The 19,271-nt window shown below is 32.1% G+C and overlaps 1 long non-coding RNA gene across 2 annotated transcripts in view; it reads left to right on the top strand.

Moving 5' to 3' along the window:
* The window catches only part of LOC132760049 (uncharacterized), a 32,924-nt gene extending 14,352 nt beyond the window's left edge, over window positions 1-18,572 (top strand). For both annotated transcript variants that reach the window (XR_009629812.1, XR_009629811.1), the window contains exons 3-5: window positions 13,677-13,764; window positions 16,298-16,336; window positions 16,959-18,572. This is a non-coding gene — a long non-coding RNA (uncharacterized LOC132760049). The remainder of the gene's footprint in view (window positions 1-13,676; window positions 13,765-16,297; window positions 16,337-16,958) is intronic.
* The last annotated feature ends 699 nt before the right edge of the window (window positions 18,573-19,271 follow it).

Genomic DNA, 19,271 nt, shown 5'->3' with positions numbered 1-19,271 from the left:
ATTTTTGCCGGTTTAATAATTTTCTTGTCATCAAATCTTTCATACAGAGAATCTCAGTAATCCAGTGAATTGATGATCTCTGGTAATCAAATGAAATGTTGATCTTTGGTAATCCAACGACTTCTTTGCATTTTCACAGATATATACACACAACAGATAGGAAGCTCTAAAAATAGATAATAGTCAGATTCAGACCCACAATCCTTTGCAGGCTTCGGTGATAATTGGGTTTTCCCGATAGTCTCCAATTTTCGCACTCTCGTTAAACTTGGACGATATCCATGAATTATTGTTTACATACCCCTACATAGATTTTCATCAGAGCTATATTTGTATAGAAAAGTGTGTATAGTACCTTTTACAATAAATAACTATTGCTTCTTATTTAAGCAAAAAAATGTTTCATCTTCCTCCGGGAATTCAATATGACGGTGTTTTGGCTATTTTTACCCATGATGCATCAAATCTCTGAAAATCCCCGACATATGATAACTTATAAGAACCCAATTCTGCCACAATTCTGAACACAATACTGAATTTAACTGTGTGACATCACAGTTTCTTCTCCATGTATATTTAGCTCCATGGCATTTTGTACAACTTGCCCTCTTTCAATTAACTGAAGAATTTATGACAGTTTCTATATCAAAAGTTTTTGACCCGTTTTATAGATTTAAGCTCTCACTCTCCTCAGCTTTGAACATCATCCACGAGTAAGTTGAACTCCTCCTTTTGTGGCCTTGTGGTACCAATTCTTATCTGAAATCAAACAAATACATTTCTCTACATATGGAAATATACCAAGATATTTGAATACGAAATAAATACAAATCACTTGGCAGGACGTGAAGTGAATGCACACTTGGTTCAAGCGAGTAAAATCATTGCAAACTTGACAAAATGGTTTCTGTGTCTTAAATATTTACAAAACTCTCACATATATTTTCAGGTAAGTGGGTTTGTATGTTATTTGATTTTCTTTTTAAATGGCCATTCATAAAGGAAGTGTTTATGACACACTCTGTTCTGGGCCTCAGATTTGTAGCTTTTGGTTATACAAAGCTATTGAAGTTATAAACTGGTCATGTACATATTTTGAAATTTGATAAGTGAAAATCCAGGGCGGTTTTTATGCTCATTTATTCACATATGTAAGTTTTGAAGTTCACCAAAAAAGGCAAACTTATGAAAATATACTGTGTATTTTTTTATTATTATTTATTATCATTGTTATTCCTGTAATTTAGTGATGTTGATCATTATTTCTGTAAAGTTGGTTGATTCTAACTCAAGCACTCAAGGAACAAATAACACAACATAATGAAACGGTTTTTACAAAGTCAAGGGAAATAACTCTACAAATACGGGATAAATCCACAAGCGGAACCCAAGGTACACAACTAGTCATATGCTGACCGACCTTCCCGTAAGGCTTAATGACTAGGTCAAATCCTTTTTGATTTACATGCGACAAGTTGAAAATTGCAAAAAATTTCTAAGTCAAGGTCAATAACTCTAAAAGATAATAAATCCACACGAAAATATCCAGTGCACAACTTCACATGCTGATCAACATTTCTGCAAAGTTTCATGACTATGTCAAACCCATTTTGAGTTACATGCGACACAAGTTGAAAATTGCAAAATTTTACTAAGTCAAGGGCAATAACTCTAAAAATACTATATAAATCCAGACAAAAATACCCAGGTGCACAACTACACATGCTGATCAACATTCCTGTAAAGTTTCATGACTCTAGGTCAAATACTTTTTGAGTTACATCCGACACAAAAGAGAACAGACGGACAAGGGTAAATCTAAATGTTCGCCACTAAAGTGGGGCCACAAAAATATCTTGTTCAAGCGTGTTCAACCACTACACGTCCTGCCCCCTAATACAATAACAGATTACAGTCATCGAATTAAGCACTGGCCCGGTGGCCCATGACCAGTGTAAATTTTAAGAGAATTAAGTTAAATATATAGTAGAATAAATTCAAAACTGGAATTCGGACAAGTATATTTAAAAATCTTAAATTCAATGACTGAGATTAAGGCAATGTATTCAGGTTAGTGCTTAAAGTATGACAGTCACTGTTTGTGCTATTTTTGTTCTTTGCAAATCATCATGTGGGATTTATTTTAATGGACCAGTATTCAGATTCTCTAGTATAGGCTTAGGCAGTGTCAAAGACAAACCATTTTAGCTAGGCTGTCACCTGGGACCACCACTGACCGATAAATTTTGGTGGCCTAGACAACTTTTTAGTGGTCCAATAATTCCTATACATGCACAGAAATGTAGAGATTAAATCACACTCAAACACACACATACAAATCAAAAACAACAGAAAACATGATTTCTGTTTCAAATAAATTTTTGGAGGTATCTTATTGTGATTTAAAAATACAGTCAGTAATGTGTTATTTTAAAATACAGACATGATGTAGGCTTATTGAACATTATCTTTTCTTGTTGATCTTGTTTATCATATTCTAATACATAACTAGATCTACATAAATAAATGGTGATATAAAAATATTGTTCCTTTATGAAAAACTTTTTTTTTCTAATACAAGTGCAAAATTGCTAAGGTAGAGAACTGTCTGCATACTAGCTAGGGTATTGAACTGTCTGGGTGTAAAAAAACTTGCTACCATGCATTTTTTTTAAACAATATTTTAAACTTTTAGAGGGCATAAGCAAATAATTTTCGCAGGTCGCGAAAATATGTGACAAATGTCCGTTTACGCATTTTTTCCAGTAAGGTTTAAGTATCTTAACTGTAACTAGGAATAAGCTGGAAATGCAATTATTATTTCTATTGTTACAATCGGCAAATTGTTACAAAATAATGCTTTTAGAAGTGAGGAAAGGTCATTAAAATAATCTCTAGACTTTTAATTTTTTTCTAGGGGTCATAAACACGCCGGCTCTGTTTGGGAAAAAATTAGTGCATTTACGATAATACTCACAGTGAATTTCACCGATTGCAGCTTTGAAGGTTTTCTTCTGATAATTTGCTTGAGCAATTTCACCTTCCTCGTTGTATGTCTTTATTGGGGAGACGATATCAGTTCACTGTTGATAAGAGACGAAGTGTCTGCCGTCTTTGAATATTGCGCGCACAATAAACCTGTGTTCTACGTAATAAACATGTGTACTACGTGAATTACAGTCAACCCGGCCCCAAGTTAACCCGGCCCCAAGTCAACCCGGCCTCAAAATTGGTCAACCCGGCCCCAAAATTGGTCAATCCGGCCCCACAGTATTTTTATTTGGTCAATGCGGCCCCAAAATTGGTCAATGCGGCCCCAAAATCGGTCATTCCGGCCCCAAAAAATATATTTTCAAAGAAAATTATTTAAGTCATTTTGTTGTATGATGGAATAAAAATGATTTATTATTTATTGTTGAACAATAGTAAAAAAAACATGAACTGGCATAAAAGCGTCGGTAAATTTAATTGCGCCGATTAATACTTTAATACGCAATAGTGATAATGAATAATTATATATTAATTAATTTCAAAAGCATAATTGGTCAATTGTTGTTCGTGAAACAGAAATGATCAGATTTATTTCCTATGATAAAACTACAAAATATAACAAATCGCAAGTTTTTTGTATGTTTTTAACTTCATTTACATTATATATAAAGTTAAAATAATAATACATGAAGCAAATCGTTAAATTTTGCCCATAATTTAAAAGTGGTAAGTTTCTTGTTCCATATAAAAATCATATCCATGGCAAATAGAATATACCGAATATGACTCGTTATCAGCTGAAATAAGTTAGATAATGCACGGACAAGATCTTTCTATTTGAGAAAAGGAAAAAATGATACAACTTATGACTCGTGCACATGGTTGTCGGCAGCAATCAATGCGCTAATACGATGATTTGATTATTGGATTTTCGCACTTATCGTAATTGACACACACTTATTAAAGCCCATCATTAAAGGTGTTATTGGCGATTTATCATAGACACATGGAAATAAAGTGGTTTCAAGAAAACAATCAGAAATTTTATAAAATATAAGTCATATTCGGTATGACTTTTCTTTAGAATATGCAACGTATATAAGTTCCGCCAAGGATATGACTTTTAGAACATGCAACGAATATAACTTGTAACTTTTTCATTTACGGGCATAATTTAACGATTTTTTGCATGTATTATAAATTATGTGACAAAAAAATACCAAAAAAAAAAAGAAATAAAAAAAATAAAAGAAACAAGTTTGGAAACAACAAGTCATATTCGGTATCTTCAATCCGCCACGGATATGACTTTTATATGTAACTTAAAAAGTCATATTCGGTATCTTCTTTCCGCTACGGATATGACTTTTATTTAGAACATGCAACGAATATAACATGTAACATTTTTATTTATGTATCAAATTTAACCATTTTTGGCATGCAATTTCATTTTATTATTATAAAATATCATATGAAGAAAAATCTTTATGAACTATAAGTCATATTCGGTATCTTCGGTCCTTCACACATCAAGAATATGACTTTTATAGAAAACGCACCAAATATAACTTACAACTTTTTTATTTTTGGACCAAATTTAACGATTATTTGCATGTTATTTCATTGTAATCCAGACAAAAAAACCTCTTACTTTATAAAATATAAGTCATATTTGGTATCTTCTGTTCTTCACGAATATGATTTTTATATAAAAAAAAAACCCAACAAATATAACTTATAACTTTTTTTATTTATAAACTAAATTTAACGATATATTGCATATAAAATCATTTTATTATTAATCAAGAAAAGTTAATAAAAAATAATCAATTTATGAAATATAAGTCATATTCGGTATCTTCTGTTCGCTACCGATATGACTTATATAGAACGTAATTCGAATATAACTGATAACTTTTTTATTTATGGACAAAATTTTACGATATTTTGCATGTAAAATCATTTTATTATTAAAAAACATTGTGTCAAGAAATTTTTTTTTTTATTTTATTTCTTGATAAGTGTTTATATTTTAAAGCAAAATAAATAATAATAAAATGGGGCCGGGTTGACCAGAAATAACATTGGTTTGAGGCCGGGTTGACCAATTTGGGGACGGGCTGACTTGGGGCCGGGTTGACTTGGGGCCGGGTTGACTTGTACCGGTACTACGTCAGTAACATGTGCTTGATTCGCAAAATTTCGTGTACTTCTGTTGTTTTTGCCGTCAATACAATGACTGAATAATTTCAATTATTTCGTTGAATTTTATTTCAAAAATCTATTATTTTAAGCCCAACAAGCGCTTGAATTTCATACAATGCTACAGTAGTTTCCAAAACAATTGTGTTGCTACGTCATCAGTATACGTATCCAATACGTCATGAAATTATGCTCGTCTTGGTTAGCGTAAATATACGGATATTGCTGAGTATAATCGTAAAGGTTCGCTGGTTAAGTAAAGACTAAGTTATCATCGTTAATATCCGTCAGCCTACTTTAATTCAGGACTCTCGATTGACGCGGGGATTCGGGTTTTGACTCGTGAAAATTTGGAAATGCACAAATATGACACGTGAAAAAATCTGCACAAGAGTCAATTTGCCACTTTGGATTTTCAACTATGCAATAATTATCACCTTAAATCCACCCCTAATTAGATCTACATATGTTCAAATCACACTCCCACTTACGAACTTTCGCTATACGTCTATGCAATATTTCGATAGAGCGGAAGTCAGTGCGCGAGCATGCGCTTTGCCATATCTCGTTCAGTTACCGCTCACGTTTTAAATCGGTTGCTATGAAGCGACACTAAGTGTACATGGCTTTTACAACTAAAATATCAGACAAACACATTAAAACAATACACATAGACTACACATAGTTGTTTTCCATATTAATATTTTGCATTTGAAACTGATAGTCAAACAAATATCTCAATATTCTTACTGATTTAATGTATTGTTTACATGTGATGACAGAAAAGCTGTGTGTTAGATTACTTTCGGTTCAGAAAATTCATTTGTTTACCATCAAAACTCATATGTTTACCATAGGAACCATATATTGATAGAAAGCAAATTAAACAAATGTAAAGAAAAAATTGTCCGTTTCTGAACAAAAAATCGAATAAATAAATACAAAGTCTTTTTAAAAAGTCCCTTCTTTTAGTTCCTTTGAAAGGGGAATAATTTGGTGGAATTTTAGACAGGGAAACAGGGAGTTATCTTTCATGGCTAGGGAATATGGCCGACTGAAATTATGCAAGCAAGTTTGTAAGTGACTCCATAAAAATGTCAACAGGCAGTATAATGTATAAAGTGGTTTATACACACAGCCTGTGCACTGAAGCATGACATCAGTGGATGCAATTTGACAGCGCTAAAAATAGCTCTACACAACTGATAAATTACATACTTCAGATGTCAATTATTGATTTTTTTAAGGTTTATAATAATACGTCTTTGATTTACTTGGAGTGCCTGTACATTTGTTATTTCTTTTTGGATTATATACTCCTATTATCTATTAATTAAATGGCTAATGATAAAATTGTCAGAAATGCAGGTTGACCATTAAGGTCAATTGATTATTAAATTTCAATTAGAATCTAAATAATAATAGTAATCCTAGAAAAATATTATTAAATAGATCTAGATCAGTAGGCCCTATGTTGTTTTATTTAAAAAAAAAAAATTTTATTTTCAATTTTATTGTCTTCCTTCTTTATCTACTTGTTTACTTTCAACAAAGAGAATTCCTAGTCTTTAGGAATTTATGTAAGATTCAAGGAATTTAGCACAGATGTTAAGGATTTTGTTCTACAAGATAAATTCTAAGTAATTCCTAAAGACTAGGAATTTTGCAAAATCTTAAGTCTTAGAAATCTCAGAAAATAAATTACAATTCCTAGTATAACTTAGAAATTGATGAGTTGTTTAAAAATTATCAGAAATGCCTAGTTCTCAGTAACTGGTATTTCCTAGGCCACACTAGAATAGCCAAGACTGGTTTTAACATTCTGGAATTTTCTAGGATCATAACTGGGAAATACTGGGACTTTTTAAATACCAGTATATATTTCTGCAAGGGTGAAGCACCATTATTGTATTAAGTTTGTAGGCTCTTGCGGGGTTAACATTTTAAAAGGTTCATCTAAAGAGTTAAGAAACATTAGTGTTATTCTTCGAGAAGGAATCTATCTCAAGAAAATACTTTAGAAAAAAAATCGTCAGCAATATTTTGTGGCTGAACGGTGATTCAAAGCATTTTTGGAAATGTAATTTACAAATCAACAAGTTTGATGATACGGTGAGGTGTCCTTGCTCTTTAATCGATTATATTCATACAACTATATACTGTATACCATGGAGTTGAGTGTATGTATATCTGTGTGTATACATATCTACTTATATATATAATAAACGGTGATAATATTTTTAAACTAAGAAAAGTGACAGAAAATATCCTAATACTTCATATCATTCCCAAAAAATTAATTTTTTTAATAGTGACTGAGGATTGCCTCGATCACTAATCTTTCTGCTGTAAAATTTTTTTTTGTCTAAATGAATTTTAATTATATCGATTCGGGCGCCCTCGGTTGTTACTGTTCCGAGAAGTGGAGGAAATGGACAGCAGACAGGCTGAAATTTTTGTGATTTGAAATTGGATTGGATTTATTTACATACGAAGGTGAGTCATTTATTTTTTTGCTGCACATTGATGCAAAAATGTTTAAATTTACTGTCTGTATATCTGTTTACTCAAAATATTGTTTTTGTAGTAAATTACGACGGTTTATATAGCGCTTCAAAATCGCTGCGCGTTTTGCTAAAGGAACTTATGAAGAAGTCGATAAGACGTTGGAGTGTACGTAGTATGAACGGAAACGTCTTATGTTATAGGACTATTAATAACCATGACATGTATCGTGGAGTAACCAGTTCTCAAACCTCTAAGCATTCAAGAAGTCTTTTAATGTAAATAAAAATATATCTTTCTAAAAATTCTTTACATATGTAAAATTTAATCTTTGTGTAACATTTCTGTAAAATTTGACAGAAATTCAACTATTAAAAAAGCTCTATTTCCATCTTGGAAAAGCACAACCCTCTGTTTTAAAACTAACATGGCCTCTTAAAATAAAGAACCTAATCTCAAACCCCTTCAAGTATCTCTAAAATTCTACTGTTTAGTTTAGCCAATGAAGTGATTGTTATATGACATCACATGAGAATGAAGTACCCTATAGGATTGACCTTTTCGAAAACATAGCTAAACACCGTTTTCCGGTACGTTACCGTTTTAGCTCTGGGGAATTACACCAAATGAAGTACATAACACAGTTACGTGATATTTCTATTTTTCTATCATTATTTAACCGTTTAAGGTGAAGAAAATTGATGTTTTTGAAAATAATCAATATTCCTTTAATATGTATATTGCAAATTATTCAAAAAATAAATTTTTTAAAATGAAAATCAATAAAATTCAAACAGACGTGGTGGAATCTTCCATAAAAAATAAGGTTATTTTCTGCGTAAACTTGTGTATTTACTTTATTTTTTGTATGGAATTATTCAAACAATGATATTTAATTATTTTTATATAAAGAAATAACTGTTTTATTTCAATTTAATTTAAAAAAAGGCCGAAAACATCGAGTTCGCTATTACACTCCATTAGGCGAATTCCCCATAGCTATGTACTGAAAGTACCGGAAAACGGCGTTTAGCTAGGTTTCGAATTCGTGAATGAAAGTACCTGCTTTAAGATATTTTAGTCTATAATATTCATTTTTACAAATAGTTTATGGTGTGTTTACATTACTTACAAAGGTAATAGCAATTTGTATGAAATTACACAAAGTAATAAAATATGTTTTGTTAATATTTGTTCCTATGCACTGTTTTCATTTGACATCAGCAGACATGTCTGTCAGAAACAAAGCTTTTATGCACACAAGTTCAGCACATCAAAGTTACTTCTAGTAAAAAAATAACAGCACATGTATGAAAGGTTTGAGAATAGGTTGGGTGTGAGATTAGATACTTATACGATATGTGTAAAATATGTTCATGTATCTGGTTTATAGTGGAACCCCATTGTTTCGTGCTATTTATTGTATCGATCTATTTACAAATCTTTAGATTTTTTGCAAAATACGTCACCTACTGATTGTTAACATTTACAACAGTGTCACGAAAATCTTTCATATTCGATTTGGGCAGTAAAATGATCAAAAACATGTTTCCAGTACCGTAAGACGTTGAGTAATAAATAGACTTATAAATAGTGTGTTCTTATTAAAAGTACATTTACTGTCTGTTGAAAGTTCCTAAATTTATGCTGACATTTCAAAACATACATCTATGTTTCTAATTGACTGAAATAGCTAACATAAAGATGGTTAAGGCTTCCCAAACTTTGGCTAACTGAGCGATTCTCACAATGCATCGATATAATGTCGTGACCTAATTCTTCAACCTGTTTGACATGTCTGTAAATATCCGTATATTCCAAAGCTAAAAAGTATATATGAGTGATGTTTGCCATGTAAATATTATAGCAAAAGGATCAAAATAAATGATACAAAATAAATATTTAGGGAGATTTGAATTTTTTAAATGCTGTTGTGATTTATGGGTAAATAGATCGATACAACGGGGTTTCAGGCTACAGACACTTCACCCCCCAGACATTTCACCCTAGGCCCTTTTTTTGCAGACACTTCACCCCTCAGACAGTTCACCCCTCATTTTAAGAAATTTGATTGAGACACTTCACCCCACATTTTTTATTTTGTGTTAAACAACTTTTATGCAGAAAATGTTTGTATGCTTTTCTCTCGTCGATTCGTGACTCTTATTTGGAAAAATTGCACTTACACAACAAATATCAGACATACATACAGTTCAATTAGTGCATTTGTTAAATAAATTCATTATCTAAAAGTTCAAAAACTTTAAATTACTTCTTAAAACAACCCCTCAAAGATTAGAGCATCTGAACATGTCAACCATGACTGTCTTGCTCAGCTGGATGCTTACCCATCGATTCGTGAAATCCGATTCACCCTGTGACGTCATCAAAATATAGGTGCTCACACCACTAAATGTTTGCATGGTTATTTTCAGTCCGATCTGATCAATATATGTTTCAAAGTCTTAAGTTAATTCTTACAGCATAATGAATATTTTTTTTGCTTAATTGTAAGTGTGTTTGATACATTAAAACATCAATATCGAATACCGTATTATAAATTAATTAGATCATCAGTTGATTGTAGGGTAAGCTCATTTACACCTGTTCAAATACGCATTTTGATTGGATAGAATTGTCAAATCGAGTGTCTAATTAAACTTGTGTAGTTTTCGGATGGTGTATGTCCTTGAAGAAGTATTTATATCAGACAATTATTTAGGTCACGAATCAATGAGAAGGCACGAATCGATGAGAATAAGGCATATTCAATAGTGATTGAGTATGTTTATTGTTATGCCCCCGCCATGTAATGGCCGGGGCATATAGTGTTACCCTGTTCCGTCCTTCCGTCCTTCCGTCATTCCGTCCTTCCGTCATTCCGTCCTTCCGTCATTCCGTCCTTCCGTCATTCTGTCATTCCGTCATCATCAGTTTCCGTTCATTATCTTAGTAACCCTTGCACATATTCAACTCAAATTTGACATATGGATATGTCATGAGAAAATACAGGTCAAGTTCGAATTTGGTCATGGTTCGATGATTTTTGGCAGAGTTATGCCCCTTTTACTTTGAAAATAATATGAAATTTTCAGTTTCCGTTCATTATCTCCCCAACCGTACAACACATTCAACTCAAATATGACATATGGATATGTCATGAGAAAATACAGGTCAAGTTCGAATTTGGTCATGATTCGATGATTTTTGGCAGAGTTATGCCCCTTTTACTTTGAAAATAATATGAAATTTTCAGTTTCTGTTCATTATCTCCCCAACGGTACAACACATTCAACTCAAATTTGACATATGGATATGTCATGAGAAAATACAGGTCAAGTTTGAATTTGGTCATGGTTCGATGATTTTGGCAGAGTTATGCTCCTTTTACTTTGAAAATAATATGAAATTTTCAGTTTCTGTTTATTATCTCCCCAACAGTACAACACATTCAACTCAAATTTGACATATGGATATTTTTTTGGAATGCCAAGGTCAAGTTCGAATTTGGTGGTGGTTCAATAATTTTTGGCAGAGTAATGCCCTTTTCACTTTGAAAAAAATATGAAATTTACAGTTTCTGTTCATTATCTACCCAACAGTGTTACATATTCAACTCAAATTTGAAATATGGATATGTCAAATGAATGTGCAGGTCAAGTTGGAATTTGGTCATGGTTCGATGATTTTTTGGCAGAGTTATGTCCCTTTCACTTTGAAAATAATATAGATACATCTTAGGAATAGACAGTTTAAGTTTGAATTTGGTCGTGGTTCAATGATTTTGGATAAACTTAGCTTTCTTGAATATTGGAAAAAATTTTGAACATTCAGATTCAGCACTCATACTTTTGTGGAAATGTATGTAGCCATTATTTTGGCTACAAATATGAAATATGCTATTTTCAAAAGGTTAAGACTGAATAATTTCAGTGCTTTGAACATTGTATGAAAATGGTTTGTGTTAACATTGAAAAGTTTTAAGGGCTTTGAACTTAAAATGAAAACAATAATTTGTGCAAACAAATTTGGAACTAAATATTATAACATCTGAAATTTTGGCTGCATGCGGGGGCATCCGTGGCATGATGACACATTTCTAGTTTTAACATATTTTATTATTTTATCATGTAATTGACCAAAGACAATGGATATATATATTGTTGTTTTTGCCCTAAAAAAGGCTCATATCACAAAGTTATTAGTAAGTAAGTTCTTTATTTTTTATTTTATCTTTATATATTTTATACTAATTTCAATTTAAGTGAAAGTGATATAATAACTAATTGTAGCATAATCCTTCTAATGAAGTGTGTGAACCTTTTCATGAATTTTCCTTTGATATATATTGAACACAAACTGAATACAAACTGAACTGGCAACACATAGCATGTGATACCTGTAAGTTTACTTAATAATTTGTTAGCAACATTTTTTAAGTATATAAGGAAATACAAATTGTTCTTTTTTATTTATTACATTTATTACATTAATGGATAAATAAATAATTCATTCATTTATATTCTTTTATATTCATATTATTTATTTACTTATTTATATTATTTATTTACTTATTTAGTTATTTTCAAACAATATTATTTATTCATTTATTTTTCATACAATATTATTTATTTATTTATTTAGTTTACATACACTATTATTTATTTATTCATTTATTTCATTCTCATACAATTATACCTTTTTAATCCAATTATCTGTTGAATAACCAACCAATCAACAAGTTGAATAAACAAGGTGACATGCAATAAACACTTATAATGGATGTGCTTTGTATAACAGCTAGTGGGCAATACGATGATCATGAATTAAGGTCAAGGACTAAGGAGTTCTTGGAGAAAGTGGGTGAATTTATGGACATTAATAAGAATGGGGTTTTTAGAACCGGTAAAATGTTATGTTTTATTGCATGTTATATGTAAATGATTTAAAGAAATTATATCATGCGTAATAACATGTGTTATTTGTTTCTGAATTATTTACTAAACAAATATTTACTCTTAGAAATGTCTGTAAATTGTCCTTCAATTAAAAAGTTATAAATCATTGGGGGGGGTGAAGTGTCTTGAGGGGTGAAGTGTCTTCAAAATTTGAGGGGTGAAGTGTCTGGAGGGTGAAGTGTCTTGCTACCATGTATCTTATATATTCATTTTATTCTTAAATTGATTCAAAAATAATTATCAGGCAAGTGTTATCGGGCAGTTACCATAGCAGTTGCATGATAAAATAGAATGGTATGTCAATTTGTATATTGTTGTTGACAATAAACAATGCAACTACGCTTTTTCCTGTTTAATAACCTTTTTTCTTCCCTTTTCTACCCAAAGAACAAACATTGGAAGTATAAATCATAATATTTTATGTGAAGAATATCATGGAATTACAAAAGACCTTCAGGATTTTTTAAATTCACGAATTTATGAAAGTTTTAAACTTCAAGTGTTTAAGATTTCAATTTCACGAAATCACGTTTTCATAATTTCGTCTTTATGAATTCACCATTTTAAGTTTGACTTAACAAATTCAAAAGTTCAGATCTATGAATTCTCCTTTATACAATGTAAACTTCATAGATCCATGATGTTTCACTGAATGATTTCTACTTTATTTAATCATGAGATTTATATAATCTAGAAAGTTTTGAAGTAGGACTGGTGAAGTGAATTATTTAATTACTTAATCAACTTTTGTTCACAATATTTACTAATCATTTGTAATCTTGTGTATTCTTCTTTTTTTTCAAACTAAGGCAGTTTTTTCACTTCTGATCACTAAAATGATGTGTGGCTTCATAAGTTTTGACACCTTTCATTATTTGAAATTAATAGCCATTATGTGTAAACATCAAAGACACAAAATGTATTAAAATCGATAACAATATAAATACTTTTAAATAACTATGAATAAAAAATTACATATTTATACTTATTCCAGTGACGTTTATTTAAAATCTCTTACAGAATATCAAAATGAAGAACAGCTATCAACAGATAACGGATTTGTTAACTAGATATAAATGGACACTGTTAATATTCATTTTGAGCACAGGTATTTATGTACTTATTTATTTAATTTATTATGCCCCTGCCATGTAATGGCCGGGGCATATAGTGTTACCCTGTTCCGTCCTTCCGTCCTTCTGTCCTTCCGTCATTCTGTCCTTCTGTCATTCCGTCATTCTGTCATTCCGTCATCATCAGTTTCCGTTCATTATCTTAGTAACCGTTGTACATATTCAACTCAAATTTGACATATGGATATGTCATGAGAAAATACAGGTCAAGTTCGAATTTGGTCATGGTTCGATGATTTTTGGCAGAGTTATGCCTCTTTTACTTTGAAAATAATATGAAATTTTCAGTTTCCGTTCATTATCTCCCCAACGGTACAACACATTCAACTCAAATTTGACATATGGATATGTCATGAGAAAATACAGGTCAAGTTCGAATTTGGTCATGGTTCAACGATTTTTGGCAGAGTTATGCCCCTTTTACTTTGAAAATAATATGAAATTTTCAGTTTCTGTTCATTATCACCCCAACCGTACAACACATTCAACTCAAATTTGACATATGGATATGTCATGAGAAAATACAGGTCAAGTTCGAATTTGGTCATGATTCGATGATTTTTGGCAGAGTTATGCCCCTTTTACTTTGAAAATAATATGAAATTTTCAGTTTCCGTTCATTATCTCCCCAACGGTACAACACATTCAACTCAAATTTGACATATGGATATGTCATGAGAAAATACAGGTCAAGTTTGAATTTGGTCATGGTTCGATGATTTTTGGCAGAGTTATGCTCCTTTTACATTGAAAATAATATGAAATTTTCAGTTTCTGTTTATTATCTCCCCAACAGTACAACACATTCAACTCAAATTTGACATATGGATATTTTTTTGGAATGCCAAGGTCAAGTTCGAATTTGGTGATGGTTCAATAATTTTTGGCAGAGTAATGCCCTTTTCACTTTGAAAAAAATATGAAATTTACAGTTTCTGTTCATTATCTACCCAACAGTGTTACATATTCAACTCAAATTTGAAATATGGATATGTCAAATGAATGGGCAGGTCAAGTTGGAATTTGGTCATGGTTTGATGATTTTTTGGCAGAGTTATGTCCCTTTCACTTTGAAAATAATATAGATACATCTTAGGAATAGGCAGTTTAAGTTTGAATTTGGTCGTGGTTCAATGATTTTGGACAAACTTATCTTTCTTGAATATTGGAAAAAATTTTGAACATTCAGATTCAGCACTCATACTTTTGTGGAAATGTATGTAGCCATTATTTTGGCTACAAATATGAAATATGCTATTTTCAAAAGGTTAAGACTGAATAATTTCAGTGCTTTGAACATTGTATGAAAATGGTTTGTGTTAACATTGAAAAGTTTTAAGGGCTTTGAACTTAAAATGAAAACAATAATTTGTGCAAACAAATTTGGAACTAAATATAATAACATCTGAAATTTTGGCTGCATGCGGGGGCATACGTGGCATGATGACACATTTCTAGTTTATGTCTTATTTATTTATGTATTATTTGTTTGTTTGTTTGTTTGTTTGTTTGCTCGTCCGTTCATAATTTATAGAGCGTACGAGTTATTTGTTATTTCTGTTTAAAAATATCAAACGTAAAATGTTTAGGGTGTCGGTAGTCGTGTGGTGAAGCTACTTACTTCGAATAACGCCACTTGTGGCTGAGTGGTTGCCTTTAAGGTTTGAGACATGAAAATTACAGCCACCACCTATCCCTGAGTGATCACAAGAGGCGACTAGATGGGTTCGAATAACTCGAATCTATGTACCTCTTAGCTCCAGCAGGTGAGGTTGTTTTGACCCCTAGTTTTGCTTTTTAAGTTTTTAACACTCAATGTTAGCCAACATTATCTTACCGGTTTCATCGCCACATGACCTAAATTGTGTTGCTCACGAGAAAATATTAATAATTGATGGCGTAAATCCTGTATATAGACTGAACTATTTGATATATTACTGTGACCTCACTATTTGAGCATTGAAGTGACGAGCTCGATGAAATATTTTCCATTCATGTTGCGATTTATAGCTGCATACCTCCAGATCAGTCAAAATATTTCAAGACACTAAAAGTTGAGTAAAGTGTATTAAGAGTGTTAGAAAAGTTAAAAGACCAAAGATTCAAGAAATGATTTTCATGTTCTGAACGATTATTTACTGCTTTAGCAGTATTCAATTATTCAACTCCATATATCTACTGCATTTCTTAATAGTATGGTCAATCTTTACATATTTAGACCTCTGTTTGGTAATTTACGTGCATTATAAGTGTCTTTTGTAATGGGTAAATTCCTCTCTGTGCCCTGCTCAGAATATTTTACTATTATATACATTTTTAATGAAATTTTGCTTGAATCTGATGCGTGCTGCTTTAAGAATGCTTGGTCGACCATATACTCTTGATGATAAGGCAAGTACTACAAAATGTTTGATATCTGACACACTAGCACAGTACTGCATTATGAGCCACACGACAAAATCTTTATGCTTTAAAGACATTCATTGACATAACTTTTTCTAATTTCAGCTATCATATTCGTACACTTGCAGTACGCACGTGTGTCAAGTAAGTTTGCTTTAATCAAGAGACGTTACTTTTTACTATTATAGATTAGATATGTATCACACAATAACGGCTTTTACAATGATATTATGATTAATAAAAGAAAGAAAAAGCGACATTTGGTTCATTTGTGTGACGTGTCGGTTCAGAATTGATCTATCAGTTTTGCACTGGCTCTGAACTTGCTATTATCTAAATGCTTAATATATATAAAGTTCATATATCAATTTTTCTATTATACATATCTATATAGTAGAGTCTATGCTTTAATATCTCCGGACAAAATCTGCACAGAATTTAAACTTACATTTTCTGAAAGTATGTAGATTTTGAAAAAGATATATGAAGTTCCCTTCTGGGAAACTCCGAAAATCAAAGATGGGGTCCAAAATGGCGTCTAAAATGAAATTTGTATTTTTACATTCTCTATTTGTGGAATGTCTTCAAAAGCGATCCATATATTCATTTAAAGTGTTCAAAAAGAGGTAAACAAATCTTCTTTCTTTTCATTTATTTCTCTGATTTGATGCCTTAAAGGCACGTAAACATTATCGCGAAATACTACTTTATAATTGTATAAACACTTTACTACGACAATGATGACATATTTCATTTGCTTTACCAGATTCAGTTTCTAAAAACAGAATGGAAGACATTGGTCCAAAGGGGCCGGTATTCAAAAGTAAGTTCATTTTTAGCTCACCTGTCACAAAGTGACAGGGTGAGCTTTTGTGATCGCTTTTCGTCCGGCGTCCGTCCATCCGTTGTCCGTCCGTCCGTAAACTTTTACTTTAAATGACATCTCCTCATAAACCACTAAGCCAATTTCATCCAAACTTCACAGGAATGTTCCTTTGGTGGTCACCTTTAAAAATTGTTCAAAGAATTTAATTCCATGCAAAACTCTGGTTGCCATGGCAACCGAAAGAAAAAACTTAAAATATCTTCTTTTAAAAAACCATAAGAGCTAGAGCTTAGATATTTGGCATGAAACATCTTCTAGTGAGTGTCTACCAAGTTTGTTTAAATAAAAGCCCTGGGGTCAAAATTGGCCCCGCCCCGGGGGGTCATTGATTTTCCCTATATGCGTATTGTAAAAACTTAAAAAATCTTCTTTTAAAGAACCCAAAGAGCTAGAGCTAAGATATTTAGCATGAAACATGTTCTAATTGGTGTCTACCAAGTTTGTTCAAATAAAAGCCCTGGGGTCAAAATTGGCCCCACCCCGGGGGTCATTGATTTTCCCAATATGCATATAGTAAAAACTTAAAAAACCTTCTTTTAAAGAACTCAAAGAGCTAGAGCTTAGATATTTAGCATGAAACATCTTCTAGTGAGTGTCTACAAAGTTTGTTCAAATAAAAGCCCTTTGGTCAAAATTGGCCCCGCCCCGGGGGTCATTGATTTTCCCTATATGCATATAGTAAAAACTTAAAAAATCTTCTTTTAAAGAACCCAAAGAGCTAGAGCTAAGATATTTAGCATGAAACATGTTCTAATGGGTGTCTACCAAGTTTGTTCAAATAAAAGCCTTGGGGTGAAAATTGGCCCCGCCCCGGGGGTCATTGATTTTCCCTATATGCATATAGTAAAAACTTAAAAATCTTCTTTTAAAGGACTCAAACAGCTAGAGCTTAGATATTTGGCATGAAACATCTTCTAGTGTGTGTCTACCAAGTTTGTTCAAATAAAAGCCCTGGGGTCAAAATTGGCCCCGCCCCGGGGGGTCATTGATTTTCCCTATATGCATATAGTAAAAACTTGAAAAATCTTCTTTTAAAAAACCCAAAGAGCTAGAGCTAAGATATTTAACATGAAACATCTTCTAATGGGTGTCTACCAAGTTTGTTCAAATAAAAGCCCTGGGTTGAAAATTGGCCCGCCCCGGGGGGGTCATTGATTTTCCCTATATGCATATAGTAAAAACTTAAAAAATCTTCTTTTAAAGAACTCAAAGAGCTATGGCTAAGATATTGAGCATCAAACATGTTCTAATAGGTGTCTACCAAGTTTGTTCAAATACAAGCCCAGGGGTGAAAATTGGCCCCGCCCCGGGGGTCATTGATTTTCTTTATATGTGTTTAGCAAAAACTTTAAATCTTCTTTGAAAAAACCCAAATAGCTAGAGTTTAGATATTAAGCATGAAACATCTTCTAGTAAGTGTGTACAAAGTTTGTTCAAATAAAAGCCCTGGGGTCAAAACTGGCCCGGCCCCAGGGGTGTCCTTGTTTTTAACTATATGTGTATAGTAAAAACTAAAAACAAGATTGCATTTGAGAAAAATGCTATGCCACCGCATTAATACAACACTAAATAGTAGTGTACAAAACAGATTTTTTTTTGTTTCTATACAATTTTGAAGATTGTCATAATGCATAGATCCCTGACCTATCTAATTCTTATTATCAGATTAGTGGTTAAATCTGTTGTTAACTCAATAAAAGATCAGTGTAGGAATATATCAATGCACTTGAGTCTAGTGAATTTGATGGTCATATTTCACACAGCCTAAATTTCATGACTACATCAAAGGACAACACAGTAAGACACTTTGTCAAAATCTAGGTCAGCTGAAATCAAAGTTCACTTAACATCTTAATCTGTACACATGGTTCAAATTTTATAGTTGTACATAAAAGGACAAGAAAGTAGTTCACATCATCAAAATCTAGGTCACCTGATATCAAAGTTCAATTTTACAACTAAAACTGTGCACATGGTCAAAATTTCATTGCTGTACATCGAAGGACAAGAAAGTAGGTCACTGTCCCCTTGGGCAAGGCAAAATTTTGGACCCAAGGGTTTAATTCAAAACAATCTTGATACAGGTCCACCAAACAACATTTCAAGTCAAATATCTAAGCTGTAGCTTTCTCCCATTCAGAAAAGATTTGTTTTATTTTCTGTTTTTACTATGTGAACATAATGAGAATCACT

This window comes from Ruditapes philippinarum, unplaced genomic scaffold, assembly GCF_026571515.1.
Source record: "Ruditapes philippinarum isolate M1 unplaced genomic scaffold, ASM2657151v2 ctg510_1_1_1_1, whole genome shotgun sequence".
Taxonomy (NCBI): Eukaryota; Metazoa; Mollusca; class Bivalvia; order Venerida; family Veneridae; genus Ruditapes; species Ruditapes philippinarum.
The sequence above is the reverse complement of the archived record's forward strand: the minus strand, read 5'-3'. Positions and strand labels throughout refer to the sequence as shown.